Source organism: Herpailurus yagouaroundi, unplaced genomic scaffold (assembly GCF_014898765.1).
Source record: "Herpailurus yagouaroundi ecotype Mexico unplaced genomic scaffold, PumYag 250, whole genome shotgun sequence".
In the NCBI taxonomy this organism is placed as follows: Eukaryota; Metazoa; Chordata; class Mammalia; order Carnivora; family Felidae; genus Herpailurus; species Herpailurus yagouaroundi.
The window spans coordinates 16,784,914-16,804,906 of NW_024412467.1; positions in this window are offsets into that span (position 1 = coordinate 16,784,914).

The window sequence follows — 19,993 nt, forward strand, 5'->3', positions numbered from 1 at the left end:
TCCTCTTTTTAAACCTTTTCATTTCTCTTCAATAGATAATTCAAATACCTATTAGATTAAAATTTACTCAAGAAACTGATATCAAAATGTATTTTTAGCAAGTACAACCTTGCCTTGAATATGTAGAATTACCATGTCAACTTCAAGACTGAAACCTTTAAACACAATCTTGAGCTAAACGTCATGCCTCCAGGGTCACTGGAATATTACGCACGACACAATCTTTTACATCAACAAACTTAGAATGCAAATATTGGAACTGAAGCATCATATACAATTTTAAGTGATTGCATCAAAACCAAAAAGGTATTTTTGCCAAAAAAACTTAAAAAAAAAAAGACATAAGTGGAAGTATTCATTTAAGTATTTCTTTGAATATATTAAAATAATAATTGACATTTTAAAATACTAAATACTAAAAAAAATTTCTTTTGAGTAGTAATGTGTAGATCCACATGGATCCACCTCACATTTATATTAAGACAAGTACTTGTTAAAGCAGGAATTGTTGAAGCCAAATATATATTCAAAACCTGTTTTGACAAAAATGGTCTAAACCAAAAATGAACATATTTAATTTTTTTAAGTTTGTTTATTTATTTATTTATTTATTCATTTATTTAATTTTTTTGAGACAGAGAGAGACAGAGCATGAACGGGAGAGGGTCAGAGAGAGAGAAGGACACACAGAATCTGAAACAGGCTTCAGGCTCCGAGCTGTCAGCACAGAGCCCGATGCGGGGCTCGAACTCGCGGACCGCAAGATCATGACCTGAGCCGAAGTTGGACGCTCAACCGACTGAGCCACCCAGGAGCCCCAAAAATGAACGTATTTAAATAGCATACATTTTTATAGGAAAACAAGATTATTATTAGCAGACACTTGTCAATGTAGAGACAAGTCTAGAACTCATTTTCCAACGTGTGCCTTCCATAAAACACTTTAAAGACATGCCATCATCTATTTAAAAAGAAAGTAAGGGACACTGAAAGGTCAGAGCCCTGAATGCAGCTTAGTCAAACAGCCACTGCCATTATACTTAGGTTCACAGTTTTAGAACCTGAACATACAATATCAGGTGCAAGTTTACCATTGTATTTTATTTTTTCAGTTTTATTGAGAAATAATTGACATATAGCACTGTATAAATGTAAGCCGTACCACACAATGAGTTGGCCTACATATATTGTGAAATGAGTACCGTGATATATTTAATGTCCATCACCTGATATAGTTACAAAAAGGTTTTTTTCCCCCCCTTGTGATGAGAACTTTTAGGATCCACTCTCTTAGCAACTTTTAGTGTTACCATGCAGCCGTGTTACTTAAGCTTACCATTTTAGGTATAAGGAAAATAGCTCTCAGGGAAAATAATCTAAAGGTAGAAAATGTAGCTACCCACTTTGCTCATTCCAGTTTATTCTATAACCCCTATACTGTTTAGTTATGGTCTCTTCATTGCCAGGGTCAGTTCTTTGTCTTCCTGGTCTAGTTTCAAAGTTTGCTTTCAGTGTCCAGCAGGTAGTAGAAGGATATTTTTCATTAACTAGTCCCATGACTGGTATATTTTCATGACCATGATATCACTTATACACATAAGATGCTGGACAAACACAAAATTTGCCTTAATAATGAAAATTCAATTAAAAAGAGAGTTCCAATAAACCATCTCTGTTACTATACTTGTCTTTATAACACAATAAAAATTATAGAATGACATCAGGAAAGTTACAGGTACTTTTTGACTTAAAATTAGTGAGCAATTTGATTCTAACATATAACTGTGTTTGCTTTTAACATGAAAAATATGTCTCAAATTATACTATTTCATCTTTCATAAATGTGATGTAATTCAATGTACTACTGATGTCAGAGTTCCCATAAATTAGGTTATTCACCCATAAATACATGAGCTGTTCACATTAAAAAATAAAACTGTATTGATCTTTATTTTAGAAGTGTTGCTCTGAATATTAAAGTGCAAAATTAATTTTGGTTATTTTTATATTCGTTGTTTGTTAGCATATATGTTAGTACACAGATATCTGCTAACCGGTGTATACGGGTAGAAAGCATGGTATAACGTTGGAATCTCAGCCCTGTCCTCTCCTACTGTTAACGCCATTTGACAAGTTCATAACCTCTCTGAGCCTGGATTTTAATAGCTGGGTTTGGGGCGCCTGGGTGGCTCAGTCAGTTGAGTGTCCGACTTCGGCTCAGGTCACGATCTCACGGTCCGTGAGTTCGAGCCCCGCGTCGGGCTCTGGGCTGATGGCTCAGAGCCTGGAGCCTGCTTCCGATTCTGTGTCTCCCTCTCTCTCTGACCCTCCCCTGCTCATGCTCTGTCTCTGTCTCAAAAATAAATAAACGTTAAAAAAATTAAAAAAAATAATAGCTGGGTTTTAGAGGCATCATAGACAATATATGTAAAATATAGTATATGTTAATATGTAATTAATAAGTTTGCACTTGACGTTTCATAATGTTCAACAAATGGGCATTTAAAAGTATCAACATCATTATTTTTATATATAACATAACCACAGGAATAATAGCCATTTTCAAACAGGATCATTAACAATTAGGAATATATAGGTAAAATGTGAAAGACGTGTAAAGCATTAAATTTTGCACTCAATACTCGTTAATGTACATAATTAGAAGATTATTCAGACAAAAGGTGGAAATACTTCACAATTCTTTACAAGCAAATTAATTATTTGTTTAGTTGAGGATCTGTTTCCTGTCGTACAAAGCATTAAACAAAGAACCAAAATGAAAAACTAAGGAAACTGAATTTGTCCTTCAACATGATCTGCTTGTATTGTATTATATATTAACCCTTCAAAACAACCAGAGCATGATCTTAATAACATAGTGACCACTTACTTTTTCTAATTTACCATTATTTAAATCTATCTATCTATCTATCTATCTAGGTTTATTTCACATCAGTGGCATTTATAACTTATCATGTATAAAATTTGCAAAACACTTTTTTTCCTTTACAAAATTTTAGGACCATCAATTTCTTTCAAGCATTAGGGTTCCCTTGTTCAAACATTCTAACGGGACGTAAGGCCATTTTCTATATATATTTGAACTATGTCCATAGATATAAGGGCAAATTCTGGCATCTCTTTTCTGAAAACTGAATAGAGACAATAAGTTAAACTGGTTTCAAGCCCAGTTCAAGAGGTGAATCCGAGATTTAATCATTTGCCTCTTCATCCATCCATGTTTTGACACATTCATTGAAGATTAATAGTTCGCCTACCATATCAACCCTGAATGCATTCTTTCCAGCCCTTTATGAATCTATTGGGATATGCTTGTTGCTACCCTGCACCTTGAGTGAAAGAGATTGTAGGAAAGCAGAGTTTTTAAAACCATAATAAAAGCAACACACTTTTAGTGATGTATATAGAATCTCATCATGATTTCATTTTAGTAAACATTATTAAACAGAAAATATATCTCAATAGAATTCTAAAAGTGATGGTTAAATTTAACATTATTTCAATGAAAATCTCTTGACTTAAAGTCAGATTTTTAAAAGAAGCCAATAATCTGAAGCTCAGTTTTGAATTTGTGAGGTTCAGTGACTCTGATAGAGTCACATTTGGACCAACAAATGTATTGCCAACTAGTCTTTGACAAAGCAGGAAATGGCAATGGCAAAATGGTAAAAAAAAAAAAAAAAAAAAAAAAAAAAGACAGTTTCTTTAGCAAATGGTCCTGGGAGAACTGGACAGCAACATGTAGAAGAATGAAACTAGACCACTTTCTTATACCATACACAAAAATAAACTCAAAATGGATGAAAGATCTAAATGTGAGACAGGAAGCCATCAAAATCTTAGAGAGAAAGCAGGCAACAACCTCTTTGACCTCAGCTGTAGAAATTTCTTGTTTGACACATCTCCAAAAACAAGGGAATTAAAAGCAAAAGTGAACTATGGGACCTCATCAAGATAAAAAGCTTCTGTACTGCAAAGGAAACAATCAACAAAACTAAAAGGCAACCAACGGAATGGGAAAAGATACTTGCAAATGACATATCGGATAAAGGGCTAGTATCTAAAACCTATAAAGAACTTACCAAACTCAACACCCAAAAAACAAGTAATCCAGTGAAGAAATGGGAAGAAGGCATGAATAGATACTTTTCCAAAGAAGACATCAGATGGCCAACAGGCACATGAAAAGATGCTCAATGTCACTCCTCATCAGGGAAATACAAGTCAAAACCACACTGAGATACCACCTCACGCCAGTCAGAGTGGCTAAAATGAACAAATCAGGAGACTATAGATGCTGGTGAGGATGTGGAGAAACGGGAACCCTCTTGCACTCTCGGTGGGAATGCAAACTGGTGCAGCCATTCTGGAAAACAGGGTGGAGGTTCCTCAAAAAATTAAAAATAGAACTACCCTATGACCCAGCAATAGCATGGCTAGGAATTTACCCAAGGGATACAGGAGTGCTGATGCAAGGGGCACTTGTACCCCAATGTTTATAGCAGCACTTTCAACAATCGCCAAATTATGGAAAGAGCCTAAATGCCCATCAACTGATGAATAGATAAAGATGTGGTTTATATATACAATGGAATATGACTTGGCAATGAGAAAGAATGAAATCATGCCATGTGCCGCAACATGGATGGAACTGGAAGGTATTATGCTAAGTGATATAAGTCAGTCAGAGAAAGACAGATATCATATGCTTTCACTCATATGTGGAACTTGAGAAACTTAACAGAAGACCATGGGGGAAGGGGAAAAATAGTTACAGAGAGGGAGGGAGGCAAACCATAAGAGACTCTTAAATACAAAGAACAAACTGAGGGTTGATAAGTGGGTGGAGGAGAGAGGAAAATAGGTGGCGGGCATTGGTGAGGGCGCTTGTTGGGATGAGCACTGGGTATTGTATATAAGCGATGAACCATAGGAATCTAGCCCCAAAACCAAGAGCACACTATGTTAGCCAATTAGACAGTAAATTACATTAAAAAAACATAAGAGATTGTTTTATATATATATATATATATATATATATATATATATATATATATAAAGGTGAGCCGTGTAATATTCTCCCTTTGTATTTAGATGTTTCGCCTGAGGTGAGAATTGGGAACTGGAGTTACCTAAAGCTAAGGGAGGAAAGAAAGCCTGAAATTCCTGAGGATTTCCTGTCTAGAGGCACCTGGGTGGCTCAGTCCCTTGAGGGTCCAACTCTTGATTTCATCTCAGGTCATGATCTCATGGTTGGAGAGATCCAGACCCACGCTGGGCTGTGCTCTGAAAGTGCAGAGCCTGCTTGGGATTCTCTCTCTCTCTCTCTCTCTCTCTCTCTCTTTCTGCCCCTCCCCTGCTCTCTCTCACTTTCTCTCTCAAAATAAAAATAAACATTAAAAAAAAAAAAGATTCCTTGTCCAGTTTCACCACTTGCTATAATATCTTAGGCCAGTGATTTAACTTATCAGAACTTCTACTCTCTTAAAAATGAAGGACATAATTATAGCATTGGTTATTGGGATAATTCATTGAGATAATGTATGGAAAAGGGTTTGGCCAATGATAAACTCAGTAATTATCTCATAGGTCACCACTGAAAACCTCCCAGAGGAATATTTTGGATCTGCTTCCTTATTTTGTTCACACTGTGTACCCTTCCCTATAAGAAAACCAAAATTACTGGATATTATTATCAAAAAAAAAAAAAAAAAAAAGCAACCCACTGAGTGGGAGAACATATTTATAAATCACACATCCAATAAGGGGTTAATATCCTAAATATATAAAGAATTTATACAACTTAATATCAAAAACCAAATAACCCCATATAAAAATGGAAAGAGGACTTGAGTAGACATTTTTTCCAAAGAAGACATACAAATGGCCAACAGGCACATGAAAAGATGCTCAACATCACTAATTATAGGGAAATGCAAATCCAAACCACAATGAGATATCACCTTACACTTGTCATATTGACTTTTACCAAAAATGCAAAAAAAACACAAAAGTTAATAAAGATATGGAGAGAAGGGAACCTTGGTACAGTATTGGTGGGAATATAAATTGGTGCCGCCACTATGGTAAATATTAGAGTTTCCTCAAAAAATTTAAAATAGAAATACCATCTGATCCAGCAGTTCGACTTCTGAGTATTTGTCCAAAGAGAGCAAAAAACATCAATTTGATTAGATGCATGTACCCATATATCTATTCATATTGCAGCATTATTTATAACAACCAAGATATGGAAGCAACCTAGGTGTCCATGAATAGATGAATGGATAAAAAAGATGTGATATATATATATATATATAATGGAATACTACCATAAAAAGAGTGAAATCTGGCCATCTGCAACAACATGCATGAATGGTGTTATGCTAAGTGAAATGAGTGAGAGAAAGACAAAAATTGTATGATTCCTCTTATATGTGGAATCTGAAAGACTATATGATTCACTTGTATGTGGAATCTAAAAGAAAAGCAGAAAACAAAACAAATGAACAAACAGAACAAAACAGAAACAGACTCATAGGTACAGGAAACAACCTGTTGTTTAGCAGGGTGGGGAGGGATTGGGAAGCAGGTGAAATAGGTGAAGGAAATTAAGAGGTACAAACTTCCCCGATAAAATAAGTACGTCATGGGCTATAACGTACAGCACAGGGAATATAGTCAATAATATTGTAACTTCGTATGGTGATAGATCGTAACTGGACTTACCATGGGGATCATTTCATAGTGTGTAAAAGTATCAAATCACTATGATGTACACCTGAAACTAAGAGGATATTGTATGTCACTTATACTTCAATGAAAAAAAATTACGTAGGATTTCCAGCAACTGAATTGTCACCAAAATAATGGAAAGAAGGTATCATTTTAACAATTGCTTCTTCATCTTTAAAAAATATGTGATTGATGGGGCGCCTGGGTGGCGCAGTCGGTTAAGCGTCCGACTTCAGCCAGGTCACGATCTCCCGGTCCGTGAGTTGAGCCCCACGTCAGGCTCTGGGCTGATGGCTCAGAGCCTGGAGCCTGTTTCCGATTCTGCGTCTCCCTCTCTCTCTGCCCCTCCCCCGTTCATGCTCTGTCTCTCTCTGTCCCAAAAATAAGTAAACGTTGGAAAAAAAAAATGTGATTGAGGGGCGCCTGGGTGGCTCAGTCAGTAAAGTGTCTGACTTGCGCTCAGCTCATGATCTCGCAGTTTGTGAGTTCAAGCCCCATGTTGGGCTCTGTGCTGACAGCTTAGAGCCTGGAGCCTGCTTTGGATTCTGCGTCTTCCCCTCTCTCTGCCCCTCCCGTGCCCATGCTCTGTCTGTCTCTGTCTCTCAATAATAAATAAATATTAAAAAAAAAACTTGTTTAAGATATGTGATTGATTTTCCTGGACATAAACGGCCATGGTGAGAGTAGGACCTATCTTCCTGAAGTCCATTAGAAAAGATGGAGTGATGCGGTTAGCTGGCTGGGAGTAGTTGTCATTCTTAGATCCACGTCACAACTGAGATGACATTAGGTGATCTCTAGAGGCTAACAGGTCGTGAAGGCAAATTAACTCCATAGTGTGAGTGAGTGAAAACCTCTATAGTCTTTGACAATGGCTGTAGGAGCATCTCCAGATTGTTGGCTCCTAAGGCTATGGAGAGCTCATCAAACCAGAACCTAGTTGGAAGGGGACTGTCAGGCATCATGGGACAAGTGAGAAGAAGAGTAATCTAATATGAACTTTCCACAGTTTGACCCATATCAGATGTCCTGGGAGCACTGATTGACAGGGAAGAAAATAGGACATCATGCCAGATATTAAGATATAAATTCAGGATGGTGTATCCTTAAGACGAGTCAAAGTAATGGCCTGCTCCTCTCCCGGGCTTACTAGAGACGGTATTTTAATGACTGGCATATGTGATTAGATATGGCACATGCGAGAGAAATAGTGATGTTGTAACGTAACGACCGTGTGTCATAATTTGCTATCTTGTTTTTAATAGAAAGACCATTGTGAAGAGGTCAGTCACGAGGGGTGATGAAGATGTCGAGGAGCATAGAGAGGCAAACAATTATTCCTCCCTGAGTGCTGCTCCAGGGCAGAGTTCTTGAGCTTCTATTTGTTGTATGTATAATCTCAAATGATTAGAGTTAGCCTGTAAACTCTTGCAAAGGCAGGGATTTTGTATCCTTTTCTAGAACCTCAAGCTACTTTTCTGACATTCAGTTCTTTACCCAGGATCTTTACATTAAGTAGGAGTTCAAAATACGTAGTGACTTAAATTAATTTCAAATAAAGCCATGATAATTCTGGCTTTGAGGGGTTACATGAGGGCATTTTACTACCTCTACGACCAGGCCAACAAAGGATCTGCTGTCACAACCAAAGCCATCTGCCCCCTGATGAATATTGACAATGCATTAAGGTTTCCACCTCGGGAACCATGTAGCTGTGCTGCGATTTGAACACGTGAAATAAATGCCTCATAGTCTTTCTCTCGCTTGCTGTCTTCTGATCTCACTTCTTATAAAACCTAAAGTCACATGAGCAATGTTACTTCAAGTGAATCTAGGATATAATCATTGGCTTTCTGTTTTTTCATGAGCTAAGAGAAAAGGCACTAGAAGTCACTGCAATAGATGTTGAGCAAGCAAGTGCACAGCATCCACCACTGCCCTTATCATTGCCTGGAATTACTTTAATTAGTTTTTTTTTTTTTTTTTTTTTTTTTTTTAATTATTGGTCTCCCACCGAAAAAATAAGAGATTATTTAAGTGGTTTTTTTTTTTTTTTTTCTTTTCACTTTTGTACCTCCATACCTAGAACAGTATCTGGCACTTATTGGCTGCGTATTAAATATTTATGGATATGGAATGAATGGATCGTTGAATTAATGGATAATGCAGTTATACCCAAGAAGGATGAATTATAGGTTGTGTTGTCAGAACATAGCTCTGCTTAAGTTGAGGCAAGAAACTTGGAGAATATTATAAACTTCAATTCTTTTTAAAAATTTTTTTCAAGCTTATTTATTTTTGAGAGAGAGAGAGAGAGAGAGAGAGAGAGAGAGAGAGAGAGAGAAAATGTGAGTGGGGGAGGGGCAGAAAGAGAAGGAGACACAGAGTCGGAAGCAGGCTCCAGGCTCTGAGCTGTCAGTACAGTGCCTTACGTGGGGCTTGAACTCACTAGCCCTGAGATCCTGACCTGAGCTGAAGTCATGTGCTTAACCGACTGAGCCACCCAGGAACTCCAAACTTCAGTTCCATTTTTATAAAGATCATACTACTACCTAACTCATAAGTTTATCATGGTGGGAAAAAAAATGTATATGAGCCTCTGATAAAACCTGTGTTCTATCCCCAACTAACCCCCACCACACCCCCACACACACCCACAAAGAGAGCCTGAGATCAAGACTTGTGTGCAGGACCTTGATTGGTAAGTGATTCCTAATAGCAGGAGAGAAGAAGGGGTCCAATACAGCATCCCCACCATTCAGATATGCCTGGCTGTCTACTAAGTCTAATCCATTGTAAAATGAAATCCATTTGAATTAGATGGACAACTATAATCCCCACAAGGGTATTTTTATTTTTGTTTTTGTTCCCCAGCGTTACTGAGACATAATTGACATATAACATTGTGTTAGTTTAAGGTGTAAAACATGCTGATTTAATACACTTATATATTGCAAAATGATTACCAACATAGCAGTCAGTTAACATTGAATCATGTCACACAACTATAATTAGCAACTTTCAATTATATAATACAATATTATTAATAATATTAATACAATATCATTAAGTATAATCACTATGTTTTACATCAGATCCCCAGAATTTATTTATTTTATAACTGGTAATTTGTACTCTTTGACCAACATCTTCCCCCTTCCTCCACCCCTCATCCCATGCTAACTACCATTTTAGTCTGTGTTTCTAAGAGTTCATCATTTTTAATTTCACATATGATATCACACAATATTTGTCCTTCTCTGTCTGGTTTATTTCACTTAGCATAATGATCCCAAGGCCCATCTATGTTGTGGCAAATTGCATGTGTCCCTTTTCTAGTGGCTGAAAAATCTCTCTCTCTCTCTTTATATATATATATATATATATATATACACACACACACACACACACTATATATTATATATTATATTATAATTATATATTATAATTAAAATATATTATATATAAGTATATATATTATTAATATTATATTTTATATTATATATCATATATTAATATATATGTGTGTATGTATATACACATATATATGTACAATATAATTTCACATCTTTATTTATTCATCTGTCATCCATGGACACTTTCCTTCTTTTCATATCTTGGTTCTTATGAATGATGCTGCAATTAACACAGTAGTGCAGATATCTCTTTTTGTTTCTGTTTTCATTTCCTTCTGGAAAAGGAAGAACAAATTGAGCCCAAAGTTAGGAGAAGGAAGGACATACCAAAAATTAGAATGGAAGTAAATGAAATAGAAAATAAAAGATAATATAAAAGATCCAAGACACTAAGATCTGGGTTTTTGAAAACATGAACAAAATAGGCAAATGTTTGGCTAGACTTACCAAGAAAAAAGGAAAAAGGGCTTAAATAAACAGAATTATGAATAAAAAAGGAGACATTACAACTGATAACCTACACATACAATGGATTACACGACTACTATGAACAATTATACACCAATAAATTGGACAATCTAGAAGAAATGGATAAAGTCCTAGAAACATACAACCTACCAAGATTAATCATGAAGCAATAGAAAATCTGAAAAGACCAATAATGAATAAGGAAACTGAAACAGTAATCAAAACCTCCCAATAAGAAATGTCCAGAACCAAATGGCTTCACTGGCAAATGCTACCAAAGATGTAAAAAAGAATTAATACCAATTGTTCTACAGTTTTTCCAAAATATGAGAGGGAATATTTCCAAACTCATTTTACAAGGTTAGCATTATCCTGATACCAAAACCAGTTAGACACTATACAAAAAGAAATTTACAAGCTAATATCTCAGATGAATATAGATGCAAAAATCTCAAAGAAATATTGGCAAATAAAACACAGCAATACATTAAAAGGATTATACACAACAATCAAGTGGGATTATTCAAAAGTTTCAACAATGGTACAACATCCTCAAATCAATGTAATATACTCCATTTAAAAAAATAAATGGTAAAAATAATATGATCATCTCACCAGAGGCATAAAAAGAATTTGACAAAAATCTACATTCTTCTTGATAAAAACTCCCTATAAATTTGGTATTGAGAGAATGTATGTCAACATAAGGAAGATCATATATGATAATTCCACAGCTAACATCAGACTCAATAGTGAAAATCTGAATTTTTTTTCTCTAAGATCAGAAACAAGACAAGGATGCCCACTCTCACCACTTTTATTCCACATAGTACTGTACCCTAGCTAAAGTAATTAAGCAAGAAAAAGAAATAAAAGTAATCAAAACCAGAAAGGAAGAGGTAAAATTGTCTATTTGTGCATGATATGATATTATGTATTAAAAGCCCTAAATACTCCAAAAAAAAAAAAAAAAGAAAAACCCTGTTAGAACTAAAAACAATTCAGTAAACTTTCAGGATGCAAAATCAATATGCAAAAGTCTGTTAGTGGGAATGTCAATTGGTACAACCACTGTGGAAAACAGCACGGAGTTTCCTCAAAAAAACATATGTATACAAATACCATATGAACAGTAATTCCACCACTGGGTATTTATTCAAAGAAAATGAAAACACTAATACAAAAATGTATATGCACCCCTCTGTTTACTGAAGCATTATTTACAATAGCCAAGATATGGAAGTAATCCAAGTGTCCATCCATAGATGAATGGTTAAAGAGGTGATATATTTATATAGTGAAATATTACCCATAAGAAAGAATGAAATGTTACCATTTGTGATAACATGGATGAACCTGGAAGGTATATGCTATGTGTAATAAGTGAGACAAAGAAAGACAAATATCACATGATTTCACTTACATATGGAATCTAAAACACAACACAAATGGATAAACACATAAAAGAAAGACTCGTAAATACAGAAAACAAATGATAAATGAAAGGGGAGGTGGGTAAGCAGATGGGCAAACAGGTTAAGGAGATTAAGAAGTACAAACTTCTGATTATAAAGTAAATAACTCATGAGGATATAATGTACTACATACAGAATATGGTAAAGAATATTGTAATAACATTATGTGGTGACAGATGGTGGCTATATTTATTGTGGTGAGCATTAAGTAATGTACAGAATTGTCAAGTCACTATGAAACTAAAATAACATTGTATGTCAACTAAACCTCCATATTTTTAAAAATAGGTTGCCTTTCTATACACTAACAGCTATCAGAGAAATTAAAGGGGAAAATGATGCTGTTTACAATAGCATCACAAAGAATAAAATACCCAGAAATAAATTTAACCAAGGAAGTGAAATGCTGCTATGCTTAAAAGTATAAGACATCAGGGGCGCTTGGGTGGCGCAGTCGGTTAAGCGTCCGACTTCAGCCAGGTCACGATCTCGCGGTCCGTGAGTTCGAGCCCCACGTCAGGCTCTGGGCTGATGGCTCAGAGCCTGGAGCCTGTTTCCGATTCTGTGTCTCCCTCTCTCTCTGCCCCTCCCCCGTTCATGCTCTGTCTCTCTCTGTCCCAAAAATAAATTTTAAAAAAAAGTTGAAAAAATTAAAAAAAAAAAAAGTATAAGACATCAAAGAAAGAAATTAAGGAAGACACCAATAAATGGAAAGATAACCCATGTTCATGGATTAGAAGAATTTATGTTATTAAAATGTCTATTTTACCCAAAACAATGTACAGATTTATTGCAATCCATATCAAAATTACAATGGCACATGTTTTATAGAAATAGAAAAAATATTCTAAAATTTATATGGAACCAAAATAAGATCTCCAGTAACCAAAGCAATCTTGAGAAAGGACAGAGCTCGGAGCATCACACTCCCCTGATTTCGAACTATATTACAAAACTATACTAATTAAAACAGTATCAGATTAGCATTAAAAACAGATACATGGATCAGTGGAACAGAACAGAAACCTCAGAGATAAACCCATGCAAATATGGTCAATCAATTTACAACAAAGGCACCAAGAATATACGTTGGGGAAAAGATAGTCTTTTCAACAAATGCAAAGGTATTTTTAAGAGACTTAATAGAACAAACTGTAGTCCTTATTGTTTGAGCTAATCTTGAAGCCATTAGTGATGCTTATCATCTCCTTCTCCTGGCACCTATTCTAGAATTTCTTCACTTTTCACCAATGTTTAGACTTCACTTGGTAGCTTGATTGATAAGAAAACCCAAAAATTCATTCCTGAATAGGTTAAGATCATCACATCTTGCCTTTTTTTTTGACCAGAGTTCCTACAAATGTCATTTATCATCAGGAACAGAAACACCAAAAGACACTCTGGTGAACTCTACAGGTTATAATTATACCCTTCCTTGTCCTCAGGGTATAGTAGCAATATTAGCTTGTTATGGTTATTGGAGTGAGTTATCCCAGTACTAAGAACAATCATTTTTCTTGATTAAAGTGACTAGGTGGTAATCATCATTACTAGCTCAGTAGAAAACTTAGTGTGTTTCCTTGTGGAAGCATTTCCCCCTTTGGAACCAGACTTTCTATTCCTTGTGGAGGTCAACAATGTGAAGACAGGATGTGTATATCCCATAAGTAGTTCAGTGGGAGTAATACTGAGAGACTGAAAGTCAATAGGTGAAAAAATATACAGCAGGTAAATACTAAGCATAATAAGGCTAGAATGACGGTTTTACTACAAGATAAAAGAGACTTCAAGGTAAAGTGTACTACCAGAGAAAAGGAGAAACATTTCACAACAGTTGAAGTGTAGGGGTGTCTCAGTTAGGCATTCAACTTGGTCTCAGGTCATTCTCCTATGGTTTCTGAGTTTGAGCCCCACATCAGGCTCTCTGCTGTCAGCACAGAGCCTGCTTTGGATCCTCTGGCCCACTCCTCTCTCTCTACTCCTCCTCCGGTGGTTAACTGTCTCTCTCTCTCTCTCAAATAAATCAACTTAAAAAAATAAGGTATCTATTCATCAGGAAAATACAACAATCATAAATGAGTACGGGCAAAATTTGGCAGAATCAAAGGAATAAAGATCTACAATTATAGCCATAAATTTTAATACTTTTCTCTCAGCAATCGATAAAGAGACACTATTTGAAGTATCAGAAAATACACAGAACATATGAACACTATTAGTTACCTTCATCCAAGATGTTTAGGGAACACCACAGACTATAATAGCACATTACACATTGTTTTCAGATGCACTCAGTATATTTATCAAGGTTGATGCTGGGCCATAAAAAAAGTCTCAATATAGTTAACATGATTGGGGATCTTACAATGTATGTCCTCTGACCCCAGTAGAATGTAATTAAAAATGTATAACAGTAAGATATTTAAAAAGACCTCAATTATTTGGAAATTAAATAAAGGAGACATGTCTGCATAATCCATAGGTCAAAGAAGAAATCATAAAGGAAAATGAGAAAATACTTCAAACTGAATGGAAATGGAAATGCAACATAATGAAATTGGGGATGCGGCTAAAATCGTGCGTAGAGGAAAGTTTCTGACTGGGAACGAAGAAAACTCTTGAATCCCTTTGGAAAGCTAAATAACCCAAATCAAACTATAAACCAAATAAAGTACAAGAGTCAATAAAATGGAAACCAACTGAATAATAGAAGAAAGCAACAAAGGCAAATGTTAACTGTTAGGGTGTCACAGCTATTACGCAACCTAGCACTCCACCTTGCCCTTGTACCTCATTCCAATCTACCTCAGGTGTGACTCTTAGTAATTTTGCTGTGAGTGCCTGCCCCCACTGATCACCACCCACTATGTACCCGCAATAGGATTCCTATTGTCTGACCAGCACCAACATTTCATTGGGAAGGTCTGTTTTTCTGAGGTCACGTCCAGTACCAACAGTCTTAGCCTTGTGTCTCCCAAAAGGAGAGCCTCAGACAAAGGCTTGGGTGCCGACACTTCATGTGTAAAGACATTTTAGAAATTAGGAATGAAAAACAGGCTTAAACAGGGAAGAAGGGCAGCTAACACAAGGATGTGTTCCTGATTGTACCGCCCACTCAGATTGATGAGCTCTCATTCCTGCAGCTCCTCTGAGGAGCTTTATGAAATGTATCTCACTCTGAGGACAAAAGGGAGACACATCGATGCATCAGATCCCAAGCTCTGTTGGTCAATTCGGCGGTGCAGGCATGGACTCCTCCAATGGGTGATGCTGGGCCTGTAGGAATGCAGAATGAATTCATAGCGCTGTTTCATGCTGCAAGATTAGAGAAGTCCTTACAAGGAAGCAAGAGGTAGTTGGCCACCTCTCTGAGGGGTTCTCTCAGGTGCCCCCTGGGAAAACCCGGGTAAAGCCCACTTGTCTTATTGCTGTAGTGGTAGATGTAGTAAGAGATGGCTGAGGGGATCGGAAGGGACGCGTGATGGGTCCCAAACAGATAATCATCATTCTGCCGAGGACTAGTGGTATTTATTAGGAATTTGCATTCAAATTTAGGCAAGGCTGTTCAGGTGTGGTCTGTACATGCGTAACATATTCTTGCATATAGATTCACTTTTATTTGCTGTAGCAAGAACTCATAGGTTTTTCCTTCTTGAAATTTCCTGAAACCAAGGTCGCACTGTGTGCTAACTAGAATTGAAATAAAATTTGAAAAGAAAAAAAATGGTAAATAATAGTCACTTTCATAATTAGAAAGAAAGAAAGAAAGAAATAAAGAAAGAAAGAAAGAGGAAATTTCCTGCCCTGATGGAAATTGTATGATCTTAAAAGTCTTGCCGAAAAAAATGGACGTGCAAACTTATCTTTACAAATGAAAGTAGCTGAGTACGCCAATATTGGAAGACTCCATAATGTTTCCAAGGGGTAAAATATTTTTTTTCTTCTCCCCCCCCCCCCCCCCCTTCCATTCATGATGAAATGTTTGTGCCTGTAGACTCAACCTCTTCCTTGTTTGTGGTCACTGGCGGTGAGCCAACAACCCCATTACCATCACATGTTAGCTTTCCATTATGGTGAGTCTCTCTGGCTTTCTAGGGCTTCAAGGAAGAAATAAAACATGCATTTATTAAACATCTTCTGTATGTCAGGCACTGTAGTTCTACATGTGTATTTAAAATAGATACCCACAAATATAGTTGTTTAATCCCTGCAACAACCCTGGAGGTGCATATAGTCTTTATTTTGAAAACAAGAAAAAAAAATAGGTTCAAGGAGATCCACAGTTTATGTAAATTTACATCTTGCTGAGATTTAAACTTCCTGCTGGATGCTCTTTTCTTTGTACCCTTATTAACTCTTACAGCTTAAGCGCCTAACAAGGTGCTGTATCAGTTATGCCTCTTTATTCTGTATTCTTGATGGTGTGACATTCTTGGGGTTTTGTTGACCCCGGAGGGACTGCCCTTCCCAGGGCTGGCTAATTCCTACAGATACAGCAAAAAGCTTGCTTGAGAGCGTGCCCTTCACATGCAAATCGCCAACCCAGATCCTACACCCCAACTACTTCTTTTATTGAGCTCTTACAATCTGGGACACTATTCCCCTGCCCTAATCACAATAATTTCAGTTGGTTCTGGGGTATTCAGTCCAGGTACCAGACAACTAGGGACAGCCTGCATACCCCAGAGCCAAGTGAAATTATTCAAACTAGCCAATCCTAATTCTTCTTAGCCTATCTCACCTATCCTTTCTCACAGAAACCCCAATGAAGTCTCTTGCCCAAGTATTCCTATCACGTCTGCCTCCTGACTGATCCTGGGGCCTCTCCGTGTGCACTCGCCTCCCCCACCAGGACTGTCCCTCCTTCTCTTGGGATCTGGAAGTAACAGACTACTTTTTTTAATGACAGTTGTCTCCTGATCTGGTGGCTGCACAACTGAACAATATAAGACAGCCTATAGGTTAAAAGAAGCGCTCAGCATATAGCAGACATGCAATATTTGTTGAAATGAAATAATGGAAATATTTCATAGGGAAGAACAAAAAAGCAAAACTAGATCTACTATCTGTCTAATGTGTACAGGGAGCTATTTAAGTGTGTGTGGTAGAACAAATCACAATAATAAAATCCATCAGTTTTAGAGTTTTGCAAATCCATATTTGCTTTTGCAGAAACTTCACATTCCACAGTACAACTGCTTACTTTTTCTCCCATTTGGAATGTGATATAAGGTATAGGACCATCCATATTCCCTCCGCCTATACGGACAGGTCTATTTCAGGACATGCCATGTTAGGGCTCTGTGTATACCCTCCTCTAGCACCCCTCTGTCATGCTGCTCCAAAGTTGCCAAGTTATTGATGGACAGGACACTTACAAAGAAGATACAAATTCTGGAGTCTACATTCTAGCCTGTCTTGGGGGAAAAGTAGCGATTGTAGGCGGTGCTAAAAACACTGCTTTCAATTTCTTATTTCTCTCCTAAGAATCATTGGCAACTTGAACACATAAGAAGTTCAAGATATTATTTCTCTGTAATTTGAAGCTATTTAGGGGCAATTTCTATGATCCGTTGTTACCCACTCACAACACTTCTGACACCAAATGTGTTGATCTTTCCTCACCGACCACCAGTTCTCAAACTCTCTGGTTGCCAGTTAGGTGTCCACGGACTCAATTTAATTCTGACACTAACTATCTGGAATGAGAGCAGATCTCACAGGTTAATGGCTCAGTCCCATCAGACTGCCCCTACCCCCACATCAGATGTCATTAGCAAGTCTCAAGCCTTCTATGCTTCTGACCAATCAGCTATAAATTGAGGGTTCCCATGTTCCCCTCCTCAAGTTCAGTAATTTGCTCAAATGGCTCACAGAACTCAGGAAAACACTTTACTTGCTATCATTGGATTATTACAAAGGATATAGCTCAAGAATGGCCAAATGGAAGAAATGTGCAGGGCACGATATTTTGGTGGGGTAAGCAGGGCAGACACATGGAACTTCCATGCCCTCCCGGGGTACACCACCCTCCCAGCATCTCTCTGCACTCACCCATCTGGAAACCCTCTGAACCTCATCTTTTCAGGTTTTTAATGAAAGTACTATTACTTGGCATGATTGATTATATCACTGACGTTTGATGATTAATTCGGTCTCTAGTCTCTTAGCCTCTAGAGTTCTCAGGTGAGCCTAAATGTCCCAAACCTCTAATATGGATTTGGTTTCTCTGGCAACCAGCCTCCACACTGAAGCTTTCCAGAGGTCCACCAAGGTCACCTCATTAGCATAAACTCAGGTGTGGTTGACAGGGCCTTATTTTGAAGAACAAACGATGGTCCTCTCATCCCATCAGGAAATTGCAAGGGCTTTAGAAGCTCTTATGCCTGGAACCAGGAAGCAAGATCAAACACATAATTCTTATTATATCACAATATCACAACTACCAATTAGGAAGTCAATCAATCCACATTTGAGTGTAAGGTCCTTTCTATATAAAATAAGAGGATGTTTTCTAAATTATGTCTTATTGACTGCCTTAAGCCACTTGCAATGAAAATGTATTGGGGTGCTTGGGTGGCTTCGTTGGTTGAGCATCTGACTCTCGATTTTGGCTCAGGTCATGATCCCATGGTTCATGAGTTCAAGCCCAGCGTCAGACTCTGTGCTGACAGTGCAGAGCCTGCTTGGGATTCTCTCTCTCTCTCCAAATAAACAAATAAACAAACTTAAAAAACAACAAAAAAAGAAAACATATTAAGTTGGTTAGAAAAATAATTTCGTTACTATAGTTCTAAAGAACATAATTTCCTATTTCTTTAAAAAAATTTTTTTTTAATGTTTATTCATTTTTGAGACAGAGAGAGACAGAGCATGAATGGGGGAGGGGCAGAGAGAGAGGGAGACACAGAATCGGAACCAGGCTCCAGACTCTGAGCCATCAGCCCAGAGCCTGATGCGGGGCTCGAACTCACGGACCTCGAGATCGTGACCTGAGCTGAAGTCGGATGCTTAACCAACTGAGCCACCCATGCGCCCCCATAATTTCCTATTTCGATAAGCTAGTTGTCACATGCCTATGATGTCTACAGAATTGTTATGTGCTCTACAGTTCTTTGAAGCTCAACCAAGTTGGGGGGTTATGTCTCTGAGGAAAAAGTCTTCACTTGAAAATTTATCTATCTCATTTAGAATATAGTTGACAAGGACTTCCCAGAACATTTCTTTGTAGAGGTATTTCTTCTAACAGTTTCTTTTTTCATATTCTTAGTTTGGCTTGCACTAAAAGGTTAACTATAGTCCACATTTAGAAATTTTCTTAGATAAAAAAAAGTTTCAAATATAGCAACTAATGAAATGCTCAATAGGACAAGGGATGTATTATGGCCCCGTAATTGCAGGGATAAAGGGTGCCACTGGCATAAGCACTGTATTAGTCAAATGCTTAGAAACCTGTTCACCTCTGTTCTTTACTTGAAAATTATGAAATTATGCTCCCTCTACGTTCATTTATACACAATTGAACAAAATGTGCATAATTCTCCAAGTGCAATAATTTGTGTTTCACTAATTTTTTTGAGTGGCAACATTGACTTGAATAAAAGGCTACTGAGATGTTTTCAGGTCCCAATGAATTTGATTTGTATATATTGTAGAGACAGGTTTGTTTAAATTCAGTCAGGCAGGAGAAAGGGGCAGAGGAGTAAATGGCTTGTTTTAAACCAAAGGCAAAATTCACTTGAGTATAGGCTTACAAGTGAGAGAAAAGCCTGGAAACATTGGATTGTACATGCTTAGCCGTTACATTCTGAGTAAAGAATTTTTTTTTCCAAAGATTAAAAATCCCCCTCACTTAAAAAAAAAAAAATCACAGTGTTT